Genomic DNA, 20,162 nt, shown 5'->3' with positions numbered 1-20,162 from the left:
CTGGGACTCAGGTTCCGCTCCTTATCTCCTGTCCCACTTCCCTTTCACCGGATTGGTCTGCCTCACTGGCCTCATCCAGCCTCAGGGACTCTGGCCTTCCAGGAGATACTTATTCTAGTCCCTGCAACCTTGGCCTTCCCGAGATGAGCATGCCTCTCCTCCTAACCTGGTGCTCTCAGCCTCTGGCCCCCTCCATCAGATCCCCCATCCAGCACAGCAATGAAGTGATGGGTGAGCCCACAAAGGCTCCCATGGGAGAGTGGCTCTAAGACACCAATTTTGGAAGCAGCTGGGTCTGCTCTGGGGGGCTGTCAGAGGCACAGTGGGGGTTCCTTGGCTGCCAGCAGCCATGTGGCCAGGTTGCTGGCCCACGTGAGGGCATCCTGCTCCTGTGAGGGAATGTGGGTGGTCTGGGAGGCAGATGTGCCTGGGCAAGGCCCACCTGCTTGGCTGTAGTCCTCTCCTTCCTGGCTTGTCTCCACCCAGAGAAGCCCTTTTTGCCTTGCCTCGTGTAGACGTGATTTTTTTTTTTTTTAGACTTGACATTTTGGTAAGTCCTTCCTTCCCACAGCTTTTTTCCTCTGGGACTCACCCTTAGATTCCCTCTGAGAGAAATGTTTTGTAGAACACATTGTGAGCGCTGCCCTCAAAGGTATGCAGCAGCAAGAATGCTCCACCCTGAGACCATAGGGCAGTTTTCACATAGCAACTCCCTGCGAGGACTCTGATTGGTCCAATTTGAGTCGCACGCTCATCCAAGGAGGATGGCTACCTCTGATTGGTTACCTTGCTCTGGGCACAGAGACATCGCATATGATTGGCAGCCAAGGTGGAGGAGTGAGGGAATTGTTGGAGGGGACAGACGGAAGTAAAATTTACTCCGGAGCACAGTCGAGGAGGGAGGGAAAGGAACAAGCAAGATGGAGGAAGATCCTGGCTGCCGAAGTGATGTGCCAGGACTGTAGAAGGAGGATGTGTGATGAATGATAGTTCAAGAGAAGAGAAGCTCTTAAGTGGCAGACTCGGCCACTTACGGTGAGAATGTACGGCTGTGATGTCAACTCCTCCTCCATCAGAATAAAATCTTCCATGTTTCCAAGGGTTTTGTGTGACAGCGCATGTTGGTATTTTATTTTTAAATAATTATGGATGCACAGAGACTTGCAAAGATTGTACAAGAGAGGTCCCAAATACCCTGCATCCAGTTTCTCCCAATGGCTTCTTACATAATTATAGTACAATATCAAAATCAGGAAATTGACACTGGCACAATGTTTATGTGTCGTTTGATGCCATTTTATCAACTGTAGATTCATATAGTCATCAGTGAAATCAAGATACAGAATTATTTCACCACCACAAAGATCTATATAATGTTTTATAGTCACTCATGGTATACCGCCTCACTAGTCCCTACTCTCTCTAAGCCCTGGTCACCACTAATTTCCCATGTTTATAATTCTGTCATTTCAAGATGGTTAAATAAGTGGAATCATTCAGTGTGTGATCTTTTGAGACTGTATTTTTCCCCCTGACAAATCACAGTGCCCTGAAGAACCATCCAAGTTACTGCATATATCATTAATTTATTTCTTTTTGTTGCTGAGTAGCATTCCATGGTATGGATGTATAACAGTTTGTTTAACCATTCACTTGTTGAAGGATATTTGGGTTGTTTCCCATTTTTGGCTGTTACAAATGTTATGTTGAGGTTATTTCCTTCTATTCCTAGTTTGTTGAGTGTTTTTACAATGAAAAGGTGTAAAATTTTGTTAAATGCTTTTTTAGCATCAGTTAAAGTAATATTGCCATTTCCCCACAATCATTCCATTAATGTGATGTACTACATTGATTGAACTGTATACATCAAACTATCCTTGCATTCAATGAATAAACCCCACTTGATCATATGGAATTTATTATGATATTGAATTTTGTTTCCTAGTATTTTGTTAGGATTTTTACTTCCATATTCATCAGTTATATTGATCAATAGTTTTCTTTTCTTGTAGTGTCTTTGTCTGACTGTGGTATCAGGGTAATGCTGGTCTCATAGTGTGAGTTTAGAAATGTTTCCATCACTCCAATTTTGGGGAAAGGTTTGAAGAAGATTGTCACCCTGCTTATTTAACTTATATGCAGAGTACATCATGTGAAATGCCAGGCTGGATGAAGCACAATCTGGAATCAAGATTGCCAGGAGAAATATCAACCTCAGATATGCAACTGACACCACCCTTATGGAAGAAAACGAAGAAGAACTAAAGAGCCTCTAAGATCATGGCATCCAGTCCAGTCACTTCATGGCAAATAGATGGGGAAACAATGGAAACGTGACAGACTATTTTCTTGGGCTCCAAAATCACAGTGGATGGTGCCTGCAGCCATGAAATTAGAAGATGCTTGCTCCTTGGAAGACAAGCTATGACCAACCTAGACAGCATATTAAAAAGTAGAGACATTACTTTGCTACAAAGTTCCCTCTAGTCAAAGTTATGGTTTTTCCAGCAGTCATGTATGGATGTGAGAGTTGGACCATAATGAAAGCTGAGTATCTAAGAATTGATGCTTTTGAATGGTGGTGTTGGAGAAGACTCATGAGAGTCCCTTGGACTGCTAGGAGATCCAACCAGTCAATCCTAAAGGAAATCAGTCCTGAATATTCATTGGAAGGACTGATGCTGAAGCTGACTCCAATACTTTGGCTACCTGATGTGAAGAACTGACTCATTGGAAAAGACCCTGATGCTGGGAAAGACTGAAGGCAGGAGGGGAAGGGGATGACAGAGGATGAGAAGGTTGGATGGCATCACCAACTCGAGTTGTTGTATATGAGTTTGAGCAAGCTCCGGGAGTTGGTGATGGACAGGGAAGCCTGGCGTGCTGCAGTCCATGGGGTCACAAAGAGTTGGACAACAATGAGCAAGTGAACTGAACTGAATTGAGGATTTTCTACCCATAGTATCATGTTATATTATCTGCAGCCAGTGGCAGTTTTATGTCTTTCTTTCTAATCTGGTTTCCTTTTATTTATTCTATTATCTGACTGTTGTGGCTAGGACATCCAATAATATATTGAATAAAAGTGGCCAGAGTGTGTATCCTTGTCTTGTTTCTGATCTTAGAGGAAATAGTTTCAGTTTTCACCATTGAGTATTGAGTTTTAACTAGGGGTTTAAAACTCAATGAAACTATGAGCCATGTCATGTAGGGCAACCCCAGACAGACGGGTCGTGGTGGAGAGGTTCTGACAAAACATGGTCCTCTGGAGAAGGGAATGGCTAACTACTTCAGTATTCTTGCCTTGAGAGCCCCATGAACAGTATGAAAAGGCAAAAAGATATGACTCTGGAAGATGAACCCCCCAGGTTGGTAGGTGTCCAATATGCTACTGGGAAAGAGTAAAGAAATAGCTCCAGAAATACTGAAGAGGCGGAGCCAAAGTGGAACTGACACCAGCTGTGGATGTGTCTGGTGGTGAAAGTAAAATCTGATGCTGTAAAGAACAATACTGCATAGGAACCTGGAATGTTAGGTCTGTGAATCAAGGTAAATTGGATGTGGTCAAACAGGAGATAGCAAGAGTGAACATCAACATCTTAGGAATTAAAATGGATGGGATGGGCAAATTCGATTCATATGATCATTATATCTACTACTACTGTGGACAAGAATCCCTTAGAAGGGATGGAGTAGCCCTCATAGTCAACAGAAGAGTCAGAAATGCAGTACTTGTGTGCAATCTCAAACACGGCAGAATGATCTTTGTTCATTTCCAAAGCAAACCATTCAACACCACAATAATCCAAGTCTATGCTGCAAGTACTAATGGCAAAGAAGTTGAACAGTCCTGTGAAGACCTGCAAGACCTTCTAGAACTAGCACCCAAAAAGACGGCACTTGCATCATAGGGGAGTGGGACACAAAAGTAGGAAGTCGAGAGACACCTGGAGTAGCAGGCAAGTTTGGCCTTGGAGTACAAAATGAAGCAGGGCAAAGGCTAACAGGGTTTTGCCAAGAGAACTCACTGGTCATGGCAAACAACTTCTTCCAACAACACAAGAAATGACTCTACGTGTAGATGTCACCAGATGGCCAACACCGAAATCAGATTGATTATATTCTTTGCAGCCAAAGATGGAGAAGCTCTATACAGTCAGCAAAAACAAGACCAGGAACTGACTGTGGCTCAGATCATGAGCTCCTTATTGCAAAATTCAGACTTATGTTGAAGAAAGTAGGGAAAACCACTAGGCCATACAGTGATATCTAAATCAAATCCTTTATGACTATGTAATGGAAGTGACAAATAGATTCAACGAATTAGATCTGATAGAGTGTCTGAAGAATTATGGACAGAGGTTCATAACATTGTACAGGATGTGGTGAACAAAATCATGCCAAAGAAACAGAAATACAACAAGGCAAAATGATTGTTTTACAAGTATCTGAGAAAAGACGAGAAGCAAAAGGCAAAAGAGCAAAAAAGCAAAAGGCAAAATAGATCCAACTGAATGAAGAGTCCCAAAGAAAAACAAGGAGAGATAAGAAAGTCTTCTTAAGTGAACAACACACAGAAATAGAGGAAAACAATAGAATAGGAAGGACTAGAGATCTCTTCAAGAAAATTAGAGATACCAAGGAAGCATTTCATGCAAAGATGGGCACAATATAGGACAGAAATTGTATGGATCTAACAGAAGCAGAAGATATTAAGAAGAGGTGGCAAGAATACACAGAAGAACTGTGCAAAAAAGGTCTTAATGATTCTGATAACCATGATGGTGTGATCAGTCACCTAGAGCCAGACATCCTGGAGCATGAAGTCAAGTGGCCCTTAGGAAACATCACTACAATCAAAGCTAGTGGAGGTAATGGAATTCCAGCTGAGGTATTTCAAATCCTAAAGGATGATGCTGTTAAAGTGCTACACTTAATACACCAGCAAATTTGGAAAACTCAGCAGTGGTCACAGGACTGGAAAAGGTCAGTTTTCATTCCAATCCCAAAGAAGGGCAATGCAAAAATATGTTCAAACAACCACACAATTACACTAATTTTACATGCTATCAAGGTAATGCTAAAAATCCTTCAAGTTAGGCTTCAACAGTACATAAACTGAGAACTTCCAGATATACAAGCTGGATTTAGAAAAGGCAGAGGCACCAGAGATCAAATTGCCAACATCCATTGGATCATAGAAAAATTTAAGAGAAGTCTAGAAAAACATCTACTTCTGCTTCACTGACTATGCTAAAGCCTTTGACTGTGTGGATCACAACAAACTGGAAAATTCTTCAAGAGATGGGAATAGCAGAACAACCTTACCTGCTTGCTAAGAAACCTGTATGCTGGTCAAGAAGCAACAGTTAGAACCAGACATGGAACAACGGACTGGTTCAAAATTGGGAAAGGAGTACATCAAAGCTGTATATTGTCACCCTGCTTATTTGACTTATATACAGGATACATCATGCAAAATGCCAGGATGAATGAAGCGCAATCTGGAATCAAGATTGCTGGGAGAAATATCAATAACCTCAGAAATGCAGATGACATCACTGTAATGGCAGAAAACAAAGAGGAACTAAAGAGTCTCTTGATGAGGGTGAAAGAGGAGAGTGAAAAGGCTGGCTTAAAACTCAAGATTCAGAATATGAAGATCATGGGATCTGGTCCCATCACTTCATGGCAAATAGATGGGGAAACAATGGGAACAGTGACAGACTTTATTTTCTTGGGCTCCAAAATCGCTGCAGATGGTGAATGCAGCTACGAAATTAAAAGACACTTGCTCATTGGAAGAAAAGTTGTGACAAACCTAGACAGTGTATTAAAAAGCAGAGCTGTTACTTTGCCAGCAAAGGTCCATATAGTCAAAGCTATGGTTTTTCCAGTAGTCTTGTAGGGATATGAAATTTGGACCATAAAGAAGGGTGAGTGGTGAAAAATTGATGCTTTCAAGTTGTGGTGTTGGAAAAGACTCTTGAGAGTCCCTTGGACCGCATGGAGCTTTCCCAGTGTCTCATGTGGTAAAGAACCTGTCTGCAATGTGGGAGACTGGAGTTCAATCCCTGGGTTGGGAAGATGCCCTGGAGAAGGGCATGGCACTCCACTCCAGTATTCTTGACTGGAGATTTCTATGGACAGAGGAACCTGGTGGGCTACAGTCCACAGGGTCCCAAGAGTAGGACATGACTGAATGACTAACATTTCAGGCTTCGATGGTGGCTCAGCTGATAAAGAATCCACCTGCAGTGTGTGGGACCTGGGTTTGATCCCTGGCTTGGGAAGATTCCCTGGAGAAGGGAATGGTTACCCACTCCAGTATTCTGGCCTAAAGAATTCCATGGACTGTATCACTGTATCATGGGGTTGCAAAGAGCTGGACGCAACAGAGTGGCTTTCACTTTCACTGGACTGCAAGGTCAAATCAGTCAGTCGAAAAGGAAATCAACACTGAATATTCATTGGAAGGACTGATCTGAAGCTGAAGCTCCAATCCTTTGGCCCCTGATGCGAAGAGCCAACTCACTGAAAAAAACCCTGATGCTGAAAGATTGAAGGCAGGAGGAAAACGGGACGAGAGAGGATGAGATGGTTGGGTGGTATCACAGACTCAACGGACATGAGTTTGAGCATTGAGTTTGAACTCTGGGAGATGGTGAAGGGCAGGAAGCCTGGTGTGCTGCAGTCCATGGGGCTGCAAAGTCGGACCTGACTGAGTGACTGAACAACAAAAATAATTTATCTTTAATTTTTGCTCTGTTAGTTACAGTGTGTCTTGGTGTGGTCTTCTTTGGGTTGATCCTGTTTGATAAACTCTATACTTCTTGGACATGGGTGTCTATTTCCTTTCCCAGTTTAGGGATGTTTTCAACTATTATTTCCTCAAAATGTTCTCTGTTCTTTCTTTCTCTCTTATCCTTCTCTCCCTATAATATTAATGTTAGTAGGCTTGATGTTGTCCTAGGAGTCTTTTAAATTGTTCTCATTTCTTTTTATTATATTTTTTCCTGTTCAGTCAGAAATTTCCAGTATTCTGTCTTCCAGCTTGCTGATTTGTTCTTCTGTATCATCTAACCTGCAATTGACTTCTTCTAGTGTATTCTTCACTTCCGTAATTGTATACTTCATCTTTGTTTGTTTCTTCTTTATATTTTGTAACTCTTTCTTAAAATTCGTCAATTCTCACTGCTCATTCAATCTTCTCTCGATATATCTTTAAGTATCTCAATATATGTTTAAATATATCTTTAAGTTCTTTAAATATCTTTATGATCAGTACCTTGAACTCAATCCTTCACATAGCTTATCTCCACTTAACTTAGCTTTTCTTCTCGTGTTTTATCTTTTTTTATTAAAGTATAGTTAATTTATAATGTGTTAATTTCTGGTGTACAGAAAACTGGTAAACTGATTCAGACATATATCTATATATATTCTTTTTAATATTTTTTCTATTATAGTTTATTATAAGATATTGAATATATTTCCCTGTGCTATACAGTAGGATCATGTATTTTATATACAGCAGTTTGCGTCTGCTAATCCCAAACTCCTTGTTTATCCCTCTCCCCATCTTTCCCCTTTGGTAACCATAAGTTTATTTTCTATGTCTGTGAGTCTGTTTCTGTTTTGTGAATAAGTTCGTTTATATCAAATCTTAGAGTCACTATATAAGTGACATCATATGATATTTGTCTTTCTTTGTCTGATTTCACTTCATATGGTAATCTCTGGGTCCATTCATGTCAGTGCAAATGGCATTATTCTATTTTTATGACAAAGTCGTCTTCCGTTGTATGTGTATATGTGCTATGCTGCTGTGCTTAGCTGCTCAGTCATGTCTGATTCTTTGAGACCCCCTGGACTGTAGCCCACCAGGCTCCTCTGTCCATGGGGATTCTCCAGGCAAGAATACTGGAGTGGGTTGCCATGCTCTCCTCTAGGGGATCTTCCCAACCCAGGGATTGAACCCCAGTCTCCCACATTGCACCTGTATTCTTTACTATGTGAGCTTCCAGGGACGCCCATGAATACTGGAGTGGGCAGCCTATCCCTACTCCAGACGATCTTCCTAACCCAGGAATCGAACCAGGGTCTCCTGCATTGCAGGCGGATTCTTTATCAGCTGAGCTACCAGCAACTCCCTGTAGGTATATGTGTATGTGTGCATGTGTGTATATATATATACACACACCATATTTTCTTTATCTTCATTTGTCAGTGGTCATTAGGTTGCTTCTATGTCTTTGTTGTTGTAAATAGTGCTGGTATTAACATTGGGGTGCATGTTTCTTTTCAAATTAGAATTTTCTCCAGATGTTTGCCCAAGAGTGGGATTGCTGGATCATATGGTAACTATTTTTAGTTTTTATAGAAACCTTCGTATTGTTCTCTATAGTGGGTACACCAATTAACATTCCCACCAAGAGTGTAGGAGAACCCCAGTTCTTCTGGGGTTTTATCTTATTCCTTTGTTTGGAACATATTCCTCTGTTGCCACATTTTGCCTCATTTGAGGCTTTTATTTCTATGTATTGTTAGGTTGGTTTTGTTTTCCAGCCTTGGAGTTGTAGCTTTTTATAGGGGACACCCTATGTGTCCCAACAGCACACTCCTATCTGGTCATCAGGAGTGACCCTTACGTGGGCTTCTGTTGTGGGCCCTTCTGCTGCGGTGGGCTGACTGCCGTGGGCAAATGGTAGATGTGGCCGGCCCTGGCCGGGTTGGTGCCAGGCCCTGCCCCGAGTGGAGGCTGCTGGCTTCTGGTTCGTAGGGCTGTGTCACCAGGCAGCTGACTGCAGAGCCCCAGCAGGTTCTGGGGCTAGTGACAGTAAGCTGATGGGTTGAGCCTGGCTCTGCCCATGGCTGCAAGGTTGGGGATCCTGGATTTAGTCTTGGCTGGCTGGTGGGTTGGGCTGGTTCCTGACCCAGCTGGCTGTGGGATCCAGGGTGCCCCAAAGCTGGCCTTGCCCTGTTGGTGATTGGGGCTGGATCCTGAGGTGGTTGGCTGAGTGGTACAAGGTGCCTCAGAGCTTGCTGGTGGGTAGGGTTGGAGCCCAGCATTCCCAGGGCTAGTTCTGGCTCACTGGTGGGCAGCGCCTGGTTCTTGAGTCTCTGGCTGCAGAACCATGGCTGACCTGGTGGCCAGTGCTGTGGCCCAGGTGTTCTCAGGGTTGGAGCTGGCCTGCTGATGGGTGGGCTGCGTCCTGATATGACCAACTGCAGAGATTGCTTTGGTCCTGGGACTGGGGCCGGGAGGATTCCCCGTGCTGGTGCCTGCCTACTGGTGGGTGAGGCTGGATCCTGCAGCTACTGCTGGCCCATTGGTGGATGAAACTGGGCCCCTGAACCTGTGGTTGCAGGCCCCTGGGGGTTCTGGGGGTGGTGCCTACCTACTGTTAGAGGGAGACTGATCCCAGGGTATCTGGCTGTAGGGCTTAGAGGCCTAGGGACTTGTGCTGAGGCACTAGTGTTTGGAGCTGGGTTCTGGGCCCTGCAAGTGGACAAGGCAAGCTCCCAGGGCTAGCCAGTGCACTTGTGGGAGGTGTGATCCTGGGGCAGCTGGGGGCTCAGAAGGTCCTAAGGCAGCCAGCCTGGTGATGGGTGGAGTTGTGTCTCTGCCTGGCTAATTGCTTGGCCTGGGGTGTCTCAGTACTGGTGCCAAAAGGCTGCTGGGTGGAGTCAGGTTCTGATGTTAATAAGCCAGAGAAAGGATTCCAAAATGGTGCTTGCTAGCACCAGTGTCCATGTGGTAGAACGAGCTCCCCAAAATGGTTGTTGCCAGTATCTGTGTCCCCAAGGTGAGCTCCCATTGCCTCTTGCCTCTCTGAAAGTCTAAGATCAGCACATGGGTCTGACCAAGGCACCTTTCAAATTACCCCTTCCAACCTGGGTCCTAGAGCTTGTAAGATTTTGTGTATGCTCCTTAAAAGAGGACTCTCTATTTCCCAACATACTCTGGCTTCTCTGAAAGTAAGCCCTGTGTGTGCATGCATGCTAAGTCGCTTCAGTTGTGTCTGACTCTGTGCAACCCTATGGACTATAACCCACCAGGATCCTCTGTCCAAGGGATTCTCCAGGCAAGATTACTGGAGTAGGTACTGCTCTCCTCCAGGGGCTCTTTCCAACCCAGGGATTGAGCCCACATCTCTTATGCCTCCTGCCTTGGCAGGTGGTTTCTTTACCACTAATGCCACCTGGGAAGCTGAAAGTAAACCCACTGACCTCCAATGTCAACTCTTCTGGGGGCTAGTAGAAGAGATGAGAAGGTGAAAGTCATTCAGTCGTGTCCGACTCTTTGTGACCCCATGGACTGTACAGTCTGTGGAATTCTCCAGGCCAGAATCCTGGAGTGGGTAGCCTTTCCCTCCTCCAGGGGATCGAACCCAGGTCTCCCTCATCGCAGGCATATTCTTTACCAGCTGAGCCACAAAAGAAGCCCAAGGATTCTGGAGTGGGTAACCTATTCCTTCTCTAGTGGATCTTCCCAACCCAGAAGTCGAACCAGGGTCTCCCTCATTGCAGGCAGATTCTTTACCAACTGAGCTATGAGGGAGAGACCCATATAAAAGAGACCTCAGAAGAGGTCGCTCATCTCAATTTATCTATAGTGTTTTTGACTGTGTTTCTTTGTAGTTTGCATTTCTTGGTGGCTGCTCTGGGTATTTTAATATATATGTCACCTACAAGGTCTGCTGGTATCAACATTTCAGCACTTTGAGTGAAGTATAGAGACCTTAAATCTATGTAAGTCCTTTCACCTAGTTCACTTTTAAATATTATTAGCTTGAGTTTCAGATGGTGTTATACCTTTTGTTTCAGTAATAAAATATAGTTTAGAAAGCTTACAAGGAGAGAATAGTTTATTGTCTATTCCTATATTAATTTTGTTTTATTGTTTTATTTTCCTTCCTGATGTTCCAAGATTCTTCCTTATATCCTTTCCTTTCCATTTGGAGAACTTCCTTTTCCCATTCTTGAAGGCTAGCCTTACCTTCTCTTTTAAATCATATGAGAAGGTGTGTATCTCCTTCACTCCCGAAAGACAGTTTTGCCCAGTGTAGGATCCACAACTGACAGATGTCTTTGCATTTGAAAAAGATCATGCCACCTCCTTCTGGTCTCAGTGATTTAAGGTGAGAAATTTGTTTTTCAAATTGGTGTTCCTTTACAGTTAATGCGCCATTTCTATTTGACAGCTTCAAGATCCTCCCCTTTTCTTTAGTTTTCATAAATTTAATTCTGTATCTTGGCATGGATTTCTGTGGGCTTATGTCTTTTGCCAAATTTAGGATTTCAGCCATTATTTCTTTGAGGACTTTTTCAGTACTTCCCCTCCTCTTTTGCTTCTTGGATGGCAATTATATGAATATTGGGTCTTTTTTGTCATCTTCACATAGGAGAAGCTCTGTTTATTTATTATTTTTTTAGTACTTTTCCTATATGTTGTTCAGATTGGATAAATTCTATTATTACATCCTCAGGCTCACTGATTCTTTTCTCTCTCAACTCCATTCTACTATTTAGCCTATAGTGAGACTAAAAAAAATTATTATTATTTTTCAGTTCTATGATTCCTATTTGCTTCTTTTTTATAGTGTCTATTTGCTGAATTTAAAAGTTTTTTTCATTTCAAGATAATCTGTAATTGCTTGTTGAAACAACTAATGCTTCAAAATTCTTGCCAGATAACATCTTATTTGGACATCAGTTGATTGTCTTTCCCCATTCAAATTGTAATTTCCCTGACTCTTGGTACGCTGGGTGGTTTTTTATTCTATCTTGTATGTTTTGGCTATCATGTTAGGAGACTCTGGGTTTTATACAAATTTTCAGTTTCAGTACTTAGTCGTTCTGTTTAGCACAAAGGTCTTGGCTTGCTTTTGTGAGCTGTAGCTTCACTGAAAATTTACGTTTCAGAGTAGTTCTGGTCTACTGGGGTTATCTAGGTGGCTCAGAGGTAAAAGAATCTGCCTACCAAGCAGGAGACCTGGGTTCTAATCCTGGGTCAGGAAGATCCCCTGGAGAAGGAAATGTATTTCCCACTCCAGTATTCTTGCCTGCGAAATCCCACGGACAGAGGAGCCTAGCAAGTTTCAGTCCATGGGGTTGCAAAGAGTCTTTGTAGCTATATGACTTAAACTTGGGCAGAATTATTTCTTCTACATTCTTTTTCTTTTTCCACATTGTTTTAGCTATTCCGATTCTTTTGCCTTTCTATACAAAATGTAGAACAATTTTTTCTATATAGCTACAAAATTCTTGTAGGATTTTAATAGGTCTTACACTAAATTTGCGTATCAATGTGAGGATAAGTGTATCTTGGCAGTCCAAGGTCGAGATGGGGTGGAATAGGGGAAAGGGACAGATGGAAACTAACATTATTCCAGAAGAAGAGGAAGGAGCTAGCAAGGCAGTGAGTGGGAAAAAAAAGACAGCAAGTGGGCTGGGAGTGGGAAATGACATTTTAAGGGTAGAGAAGCTCTAAGATGAAGCTGCTGCTGCTGCATGTGAAATTATTTGAGTTATTATGATGTCAAATCTTCCTCTTTCAAAATTAAGTCTACCACGTGCCAAGCGCTTTGTGTGATTCTCTGTGTGTGTGTTTAAAACATTACAGCAGGATTGAGTTTCACATCAATGTCTCTGAATACAGAGGTGTTAGGTGGCACTAGTCATAAAGAACTTGCTTGCCAGTGCAGGAGATATAAAAGACTCAGGTTTGATCCTTGGTTTGGGAAGATCTCCTGGAGGAAAGCATGGCAACCCACTCCAGTATTCTTGCCTGGAGAATTCCGTGGATGGAGGAGCCTGGAGGGTTATAATCCATAGGGTCACAAAGAGTCAAATGCTGAAGTGACTTAGCACGCATGCAAGATACATAGGAACAGGAGTCCGGGTCCAAGGTTAGAGGGTAGGAGAATGTATGCCCCTGGGAACTCCAGGGCTTGTCACTTATAAATCCAGTGTGGATGGGAGATACCGAGGGTTTTTTTTTTAAACCTATTTCTCAAGAGCAGAGGAAGCTAGCTGACCTCTTTGGTTTGCTCCCATTCTTCTCTAAAAACAACCAGAATTGGAAATTCCCCACTAGTCTTCTACTAGTGTGAAAAGTAAATGGGGAAAAAGAGGGTGAAATTAAGTCAGATGTAACCAAATGATTACTATTAGGGACAGAGAGAGCCTTTTGGAGCTGGTAGCAAGCCTGAAAAATCATCTTCAAGCCTGAATATCCTTGCCATTTCTACCTTTCATGTAGGTTGAAAGATATATCAACCCCTTCCATGAGACCAGTCACCTGGCAACCCTCCCCAAATTCAGGCCAACAGATGCCAAGCTTGCCCCATGTTCTTGCGACATAACCCATACCCTTTTGCCTGCCATAAGCATCATAACTTATGAATAATTTAATCATTCACATCATAATTCATGAATAACTCACTACCTCAATGCTCCAGTTAGTGCAGGAGTTGGTTCTAATAAGCATTACAAATTTCTAAATGCAAATATATACTTTTTAGCCAGTCAAGATGATATCAGGGCCCATAGGCAGAAACGGTGCTGACTGAGAAAAGAGCAGCCCAGACAACAGTGTCCAGATCCCTCCTTCTGCTTACCTCTCCCCACTCCCATCAACATTCAAGGCAGTCCCGAGCAGGTGGCCTGTGGGGGTGGGTGGGAACAGTTCAGAAGTCTGGCCCCATCCACGGGCACCTGGGCACTCTGCTTCTAGGCAGGCGGTCCTGGGAAAATTGGCATAGTGGGGAGAGAGGCCTGAACTAATCTTTCCTAAGTGCTGAAAGGCCCAGAAGTGGAGATTAGCAAGCAGGGAGCCCTAAAGCAGAGGTCACCAGCTTAACGGATTCTTCCTGGCGTCCGGGCACATTTGACACAGGACACTGTCTCCTCTGCATTGCTGAGTAGTGGCTGAGCAAATCAGGGCCACAGGAGGGGCTGCTTCTGCCACCCTTGGTGGCGTAGCTGTCTGGACACATGGAGAAGGCCCAGCTCTCTGGTAGGATCCCCCCGTCCTCCTGGCTTCTGTGTAGGTGAGTACCCACCCCTGTTTGCCCAGGTCAGAAGTCCTGTCTCCTAGGAAATACTTCGGTCCTGGGCAAATGGGGACAAGTTTTTTGTTTTTGTTTTTTAACCAGATTTCTGTGAGTGGCTGTGAAAGTCATTTCTAACCCACCTGAGGGGCAGCCCTGAACAGCCCGTCTGGGGTTCACTGTTTGGCTGAATATAATATAGAGGATTCCTCAGTGATGAAGGGTATTGAGCGTGATGGAAAATGCTGCCTTCTAAAGCAAGGGTCAGAGCATCCCCACCTGGGACATATTCCTGGGGAATCTACACCCAGTATGCACCCAGGCTAACCCAACCTCCTGTGTCCTGGAAAGGCATGCAGATCTGGCCCACCCGTCACTAGGACACTGGGGGCCGGCTTCCACAGCCTCACGATTTTCCTTGGGAAGCAGCTCCTGCTCTCTTCACCTCCCTGCCTCTCCACCTCCAGGCACTGCTCCTCTTGAACTTCTGGGCTGGGATGTGCTAAGGTCACCCAGGCAGGAGCACTGGCTGAAATCTGTCCGCTCAGAATGTCTCTCTGATGTCCTCACAAGGAATATGTCCAGGATCCCAAGAGACCTCACAGACCAGGGAGGGTGTGTGTTCTCCCTCCGTTTGCCTGTGAGGAATTCACCACCCAGGTCTCTTGACAGTACAGAAATTGTTAAATACCCTGCAGGAGGCTTCACCCCCGGCTCTCTGTGCAGTCTCCTTTGTCTCTAATCTGGGCAGATGCACAGCTATCTTTTCTGCATCAAGGACCTAGAGCTGAAAACCAAACCTAATGTAACCTTTATTGCCCATGCCCTAGAGGTCTGAACTGGAGAGCCTCCCCCAGCGTCTCACTGCGCTGGGCGCTGGAGGAGGTGGAATGGTAGTTACACTGGTGTCTGATTTATTAATGCTCTCTTATCTTTACGTTTATATATTTCTGTGTGCTATTTTCATTGGTCTGGTAGAGTTGACACACAGAAAACTTAACATTCAAAAGAATATGAGACTGTCCCGGGTAAGAGCTACAAAGGAGTGAGGAGCAGGGCATGGGACCACATCCTTCTGAGGACAGCCACCTTGCTTGGAGGCACATGGGCCAAGGTGCTGTGGGGCGGCAGGAGCCTGGTGGGAGAGGGACACTGCACATCCCACAGGCCACCCCGTGCTCTGCCAGGAGAGCTGCTGCCATCTCCAGGCCCTGCTTAGAATGGAGAGCAGAGCCCCAGGAACTTCTTTCTGTCTTGCCCGACCCTGAGAGTCCTGGATCACAACAAGTGCTTTGTTGTAGGCCCAGCGTGACCCCCAAGGCTGGCCTCAGAGCGCCCTGAGCTCCGAGCCCAGCCCAGACTGCATTTGTGGAGCAGATCTCTAACCCAGAGGCAGACGGCTGCAGAGGCCCTCCAACCTGAGCACTGTACGTGCAGTGTTTGTGTGGTGTGCCTTCTTAGAGCAGAGAGGTCATAACCTCCAGAGCTTCTCAGAGGGCCCCAGATCAAGAGAGAAGTGAGGAATCAGTGCTCCACGCTTATGCTGGCAAGAGTAAAACAGGAAGAGACCATCTTTATTCAATTTCTTCTGTGTCCCAGGCCCCATTCTCTCTTTTTCCAGAAGAGGAAACTGAGGTTTAGAGTGCTGGGTGCTTTGTTCAGGTTCTCACTGTTGGAAAGTTGGAGTCTTCAGAGAGAGGTGGTTTCTCATGTCTTTCTCCTGGAGACGGGGAAGCAAGCTGGGCCTTTGTGCAGCTCGCAGGAGCCTCTCCTGGCTCAGCGCGGACGCCACGTTGGGATGGCTGCCCACGGGCCTGGGGCGCTACTGCAGAAGCTCCAGGTTGGTGCAAAGCCATCAGGCATGGCTCCTCCCTTCCCTTCTGTATGGCGGCAGACAAGGGGCTAAACACAGGGGCAAGTAGGCCCCTCTGAGGGCTCTGAGATAGCAGGGGAAGGAACAGCTCCATGCAGACCCTTCTCTGGCCTTTACAGGGCTCTGGACCTGGGGGTGACCCTGGGGGCTCCTCGGAGTGGCAGGCTGGGCTCTGCGCCTGGGAGGCTGGGAAGAGCGCTGTGAACACAGAGGAGTCAGGGCATGTGTGGGCTAACACTGGGGAAGCACATGAGGTGTGTCCGGAGGGGCCGAACCCGTAGCGTTAATACCGGGTGGGAGAAGCCGGTGAGGCACGCATGCTTAAGTAAACGACCTGGGGGTCAGGGCTGGCCCCACGCTGGCAGTGAGCAGCACCTAGAGCTGGTGGTAGGGTGGGGCCCCTGGCAGGGTGTGGGCGAGTTGAGAGCCAGGAAGTGATCTTTCCTCAGCCCTCAGCATCAGCCCCACCCTCCCTGGAGTGTCCTGTCCGCTGAAGGGCAGGCTGAAGTCTGGCCTGGAGTCGGGGGACCACCAGTCTGTTGCCGGGGTGTGGAGAGAGGGTGCCCTCCACTGTCCCTGAGGCTTCCCTCAAACGCCCAGCCTCTCAGTCTGAGGAGGGGTGTGAGGGGAAGGAGCGAGTGAGGGGGCGCACGGAGGGCCCCGGGGGCCGGGCCTGGGGGTGACCTGTGTCAGGAGCCTGCCCTTGATGCCGCCCTTTCCCGGCACTTTCACTGCCTCTCGTCTGTCAGTCCCCTGTCAGTCAGTCAGCAGGCTGAGTCAGAGGTGCCCCGGGGCTGGGGGCCGCCTGCCAAAGGCCTGACTCACTGAGGATGGCTGACTGATCTCCCCACCTCCTCACCTCCCTGTCGTGACACGCTGAGGGGTGCGGGCCGGGGGAGCACCCCTCCAGGCTCCTCCAGGTCGCAAGGAGCACTGGGCTTCCCAGACAGGACCACCCCCTGCCTCTGGGACCGCAGATGGCCGGCAAGAAAGGCCCTCCCGCCGCGGGGGCTTCTCCCCACTCCAGAGCCTGACACAGATCGTGCACGTGCTCAGAACCTGTGTGGTGACTGCATGCGTGATGCCCTCTTCACTGCTGGCTGAAAACGACACTCCACCCATTCAGGATCGTGTGGATCCCAGCTTCCTCAGTTCCAGACAGTGGGAAACCCTCATTTGTGTGCCATGGTCCAAAAAGACATTTTCCTAACATTAGTCCCATCATTAGTTCTGATTTCACATTTTATTTAAATGAGAAATAACTCCCGAGCTAGCCAGCTAAGGAGACAAATCAAATGAAAGATTTGGGCAGGGAGTGAGCCTCTGAGTGTACGTGCTCAGGTGCAGCTCTTCAGAGCAGGCTGCATTCCCGAGGTGGGGACCTGGAGCTCCAGCCTGAGGCCCGGCAGCCATGCTGGTGTACCACCCAGCCCATGGGACTGGCGGGCGCCACGTCTGCTCTGAGCTGCAGGGAGGGCCAATCTAGGACCACGGTCCTCACCATGGGGAAGCCAGGGCTGCAGGGCCACAGGTTCCGTGTGGTGGGTAGGACTGAGGAGCCAGCGTGTTGCAGGGACAGCTGAGGAGTGAAGGTCCAGGTATGCAGCATCCTGTGTGTTAGACTGCATCAGTCAAGGCTCTTTCATTTACAAGCAGCAGGAAATAGGACCCACTGGCTTCAAGTGTAGCTCAGGCACACGAGTTCGGGGGTTCAAATAGAATGCCGCATCTGAATATCTGCGTCTGGCTCCATTCTGAGCAAGTAGGGGGCAGGCTGGCCCTGCAGGTCCAGTCCATGCAGTCCTGGTGGAAGAAGAGCTCTCTCGCTATTCATGCAACAATGCAAGGAAGGTTCTGGCTGGAGGCAGGGACTGAGTCTGTGCTTAGGGTCACGTCCTAGCCCCCTTGGGGTGACGGAGGGTGCGGACTGTTGGCCCCACCTGGAGTGCCTGAGGAGAGATGACTGAGGGGGTGGCAGGAAGCCTGTCTCTCCTAGCCTTTCTGGATACTGGGCCTGTGCAATGGCCATTTGCAGCTCTGACGCTTTCTAGCTGTGTGCCTGAGTGAGCTCTGACCTGCTGAGAGGCCAATGGCTCAGGGAGGTAATAGACCTAAGGCGACATAGTGGGAGACTATAGCCGGACTGCTGTCTCCGTAACAAAGAGAATCTCAACCCAATCCTGGGCAGACAGCCTCCCCCAGGGAAACCTTTCCCCTTGTGTCCAGCAAACCTACGTACACTTGCTGGGTCTTCTGGGGGAGATGACTGTGGGGAACCTCCAGCCCCAGGGCCAGCTGGGGTGATGGAATTCCTGTCACTCACCTCACTGGGGCGCAGCAGGGCCAAATGCAGTGTTTAGGCGAGGACCATCCTCACTGGGGAATGCAGCTCTCTGCCTCATCTGTCTGCTTGCGGAACTAACCCTCAGCACTGGGCCCTGAAGGAGGCCGGCTCCCCTGCTGGGTGACCAGGCTGCAGCATGTTTCTCACCTCCCACTTCCCTTCCTTGGCCCAGGCACAAACCGCCAGGTCCTGCATAATCATCTCCCAAACACCCCACCAGTGCCTGATGGAGTAGGTCGGGTGGCTGGGAGCCTCAGTGTTCTGCCACGGGCTCTATCAGCCACCGAATGGGGTCAAATCCAGCAGCTGGCAGAGGCCTGGTATTAGAATATCCCGCAGCTTTTCTGCAGACTGAACACCTGGGGAATGGCTGCTCGAGGAGCGGACGCAGCACCCCCTCCATGAAGCCTCACCAACCCCTCTACCCCATGGCTCTGCAAGTTTCCTATCCCTGCTGGCCTGATGCTGCACTCGGCCCATGGTCTTCCAGACCGGACTCATGACTCACCTCTCCTTGGTTCCAACCTTCTCAGACCTCTCTGAGCCCGCAGGACACTTGGCTCCAGGGGCTGACCCCTGCTCGGTCCCCTGGCCAGTGGCTGGCCTCAGCGCCCGTCTGCATTTGTGCTGGGGACTCCGCCCTTGAGTCGGCCTCCTCTTGTAGTGCTCTTGGCCTGCTGTGTGTGGTCCCGTCTTCTCCAGGAGAACACAACCTCTTAGTGACCCTGGTCACTAAAGTCACTTGGTCACTCATCGGTGACACTGGTATTCTATAAATGCTTACCAGGTAGGGACCATGAGGTTAAAATGGGTATGAGCTTCACTTGGTCCAAACTTCCCACTTGACAGATGAAGTAACTGAGGACCAGGCAGGAAAAGCAATTTGCCTGTAACCAGTCAGCAGCTGAGGCTGGAACAGTCTGTGAGACCTGACTGTCTTGGGTCTCAGGCCAGTGTCTGCCCACCTGCCCCTGCTGCCTGGGGAACTGACTCAGTGAATGAGTCCCTTCAGAACCAGTTACATGAAGGATCAAATAAAAATTCTCAGACCTTCCTGTACATGTCACAAAGGGCCATTTTGAGAAAGACTCAATAAGGAAACACTTGTGTATTATTCAGGATTCTTTTAGTTGCAAGTGACAGAATCCCCACTCAAAATAGTTTATGCACAAGGACTCTATTGCCTCCTGTTCAAGGCAGTCCAGGGAGGTACTGATCAAGAGGTGTCAGGGTGGTGCCAATCTGGATGGACGGAGGTGCTGCTTGAGACTGAGGACCTGGTCTTCTAATGCAGCTCCTCTGAGGGAAAGGGGTGGGGGTTCCTGGCATGGGGGTGGGCACTGCTGTGGGGAGGCGTGAAAAGGGGAGCAAATGCCCAGTTCCTGAGTCTGGAAGGAGCCCTCAGTGTAAAGTGCTGAGTCATGATGTTGCGAGCATCTTTTCGATTTGCAACATTGTGAAGCATTGCTTTTTCTTACATGTGGAAGAGCATTAAAGAATAACAATAAAGCAAATACTGTGGAACTACCACTGGGGATGGGAAAATGAACTGCCAGGTCTGTTACCAACCCAGTGCACCAACCGCACACCCCAACTGCACACAATTCCCTTCCAATTCCTCTCAATTTAGAGTTTATTACTCTGTTTCCCACTTAGGAATGTAGCCTTAAGCAAGACAATGTTTAGCGTTGCTGACCATTTTGTAAAATGGAATCATTGTTCTACCTGTTTCTTTTGCTCCATGTTATGAATTTTGAGATTCCACAAAATTATGTTGATATGTGGAGTTGTGATTAATTTTTTTACTACTCTATAATATCCTATTATATATAAAGATATACCTCGATTTATCTATCCATTCTACAGTGGATTATCTCCATGTGTTTTT

Source organism: Muntiacus reevesi, chromosome 3 (assembly GCF_963930625.1).
Source record: "Muntiacus reevesi chromosome 3, mMunRee1.1, whole genome shotgun sequence".
In the NCBI taxonomy this organism is placed as follows: Eukaryota; Metazoa; Chordata; class Mammalia; order Artiodactyla; family Cervidae; genus Muntiacus; species Muntiacus reevesi.
Note: the sequence above shows the minus strand (reverse complement) of the source record.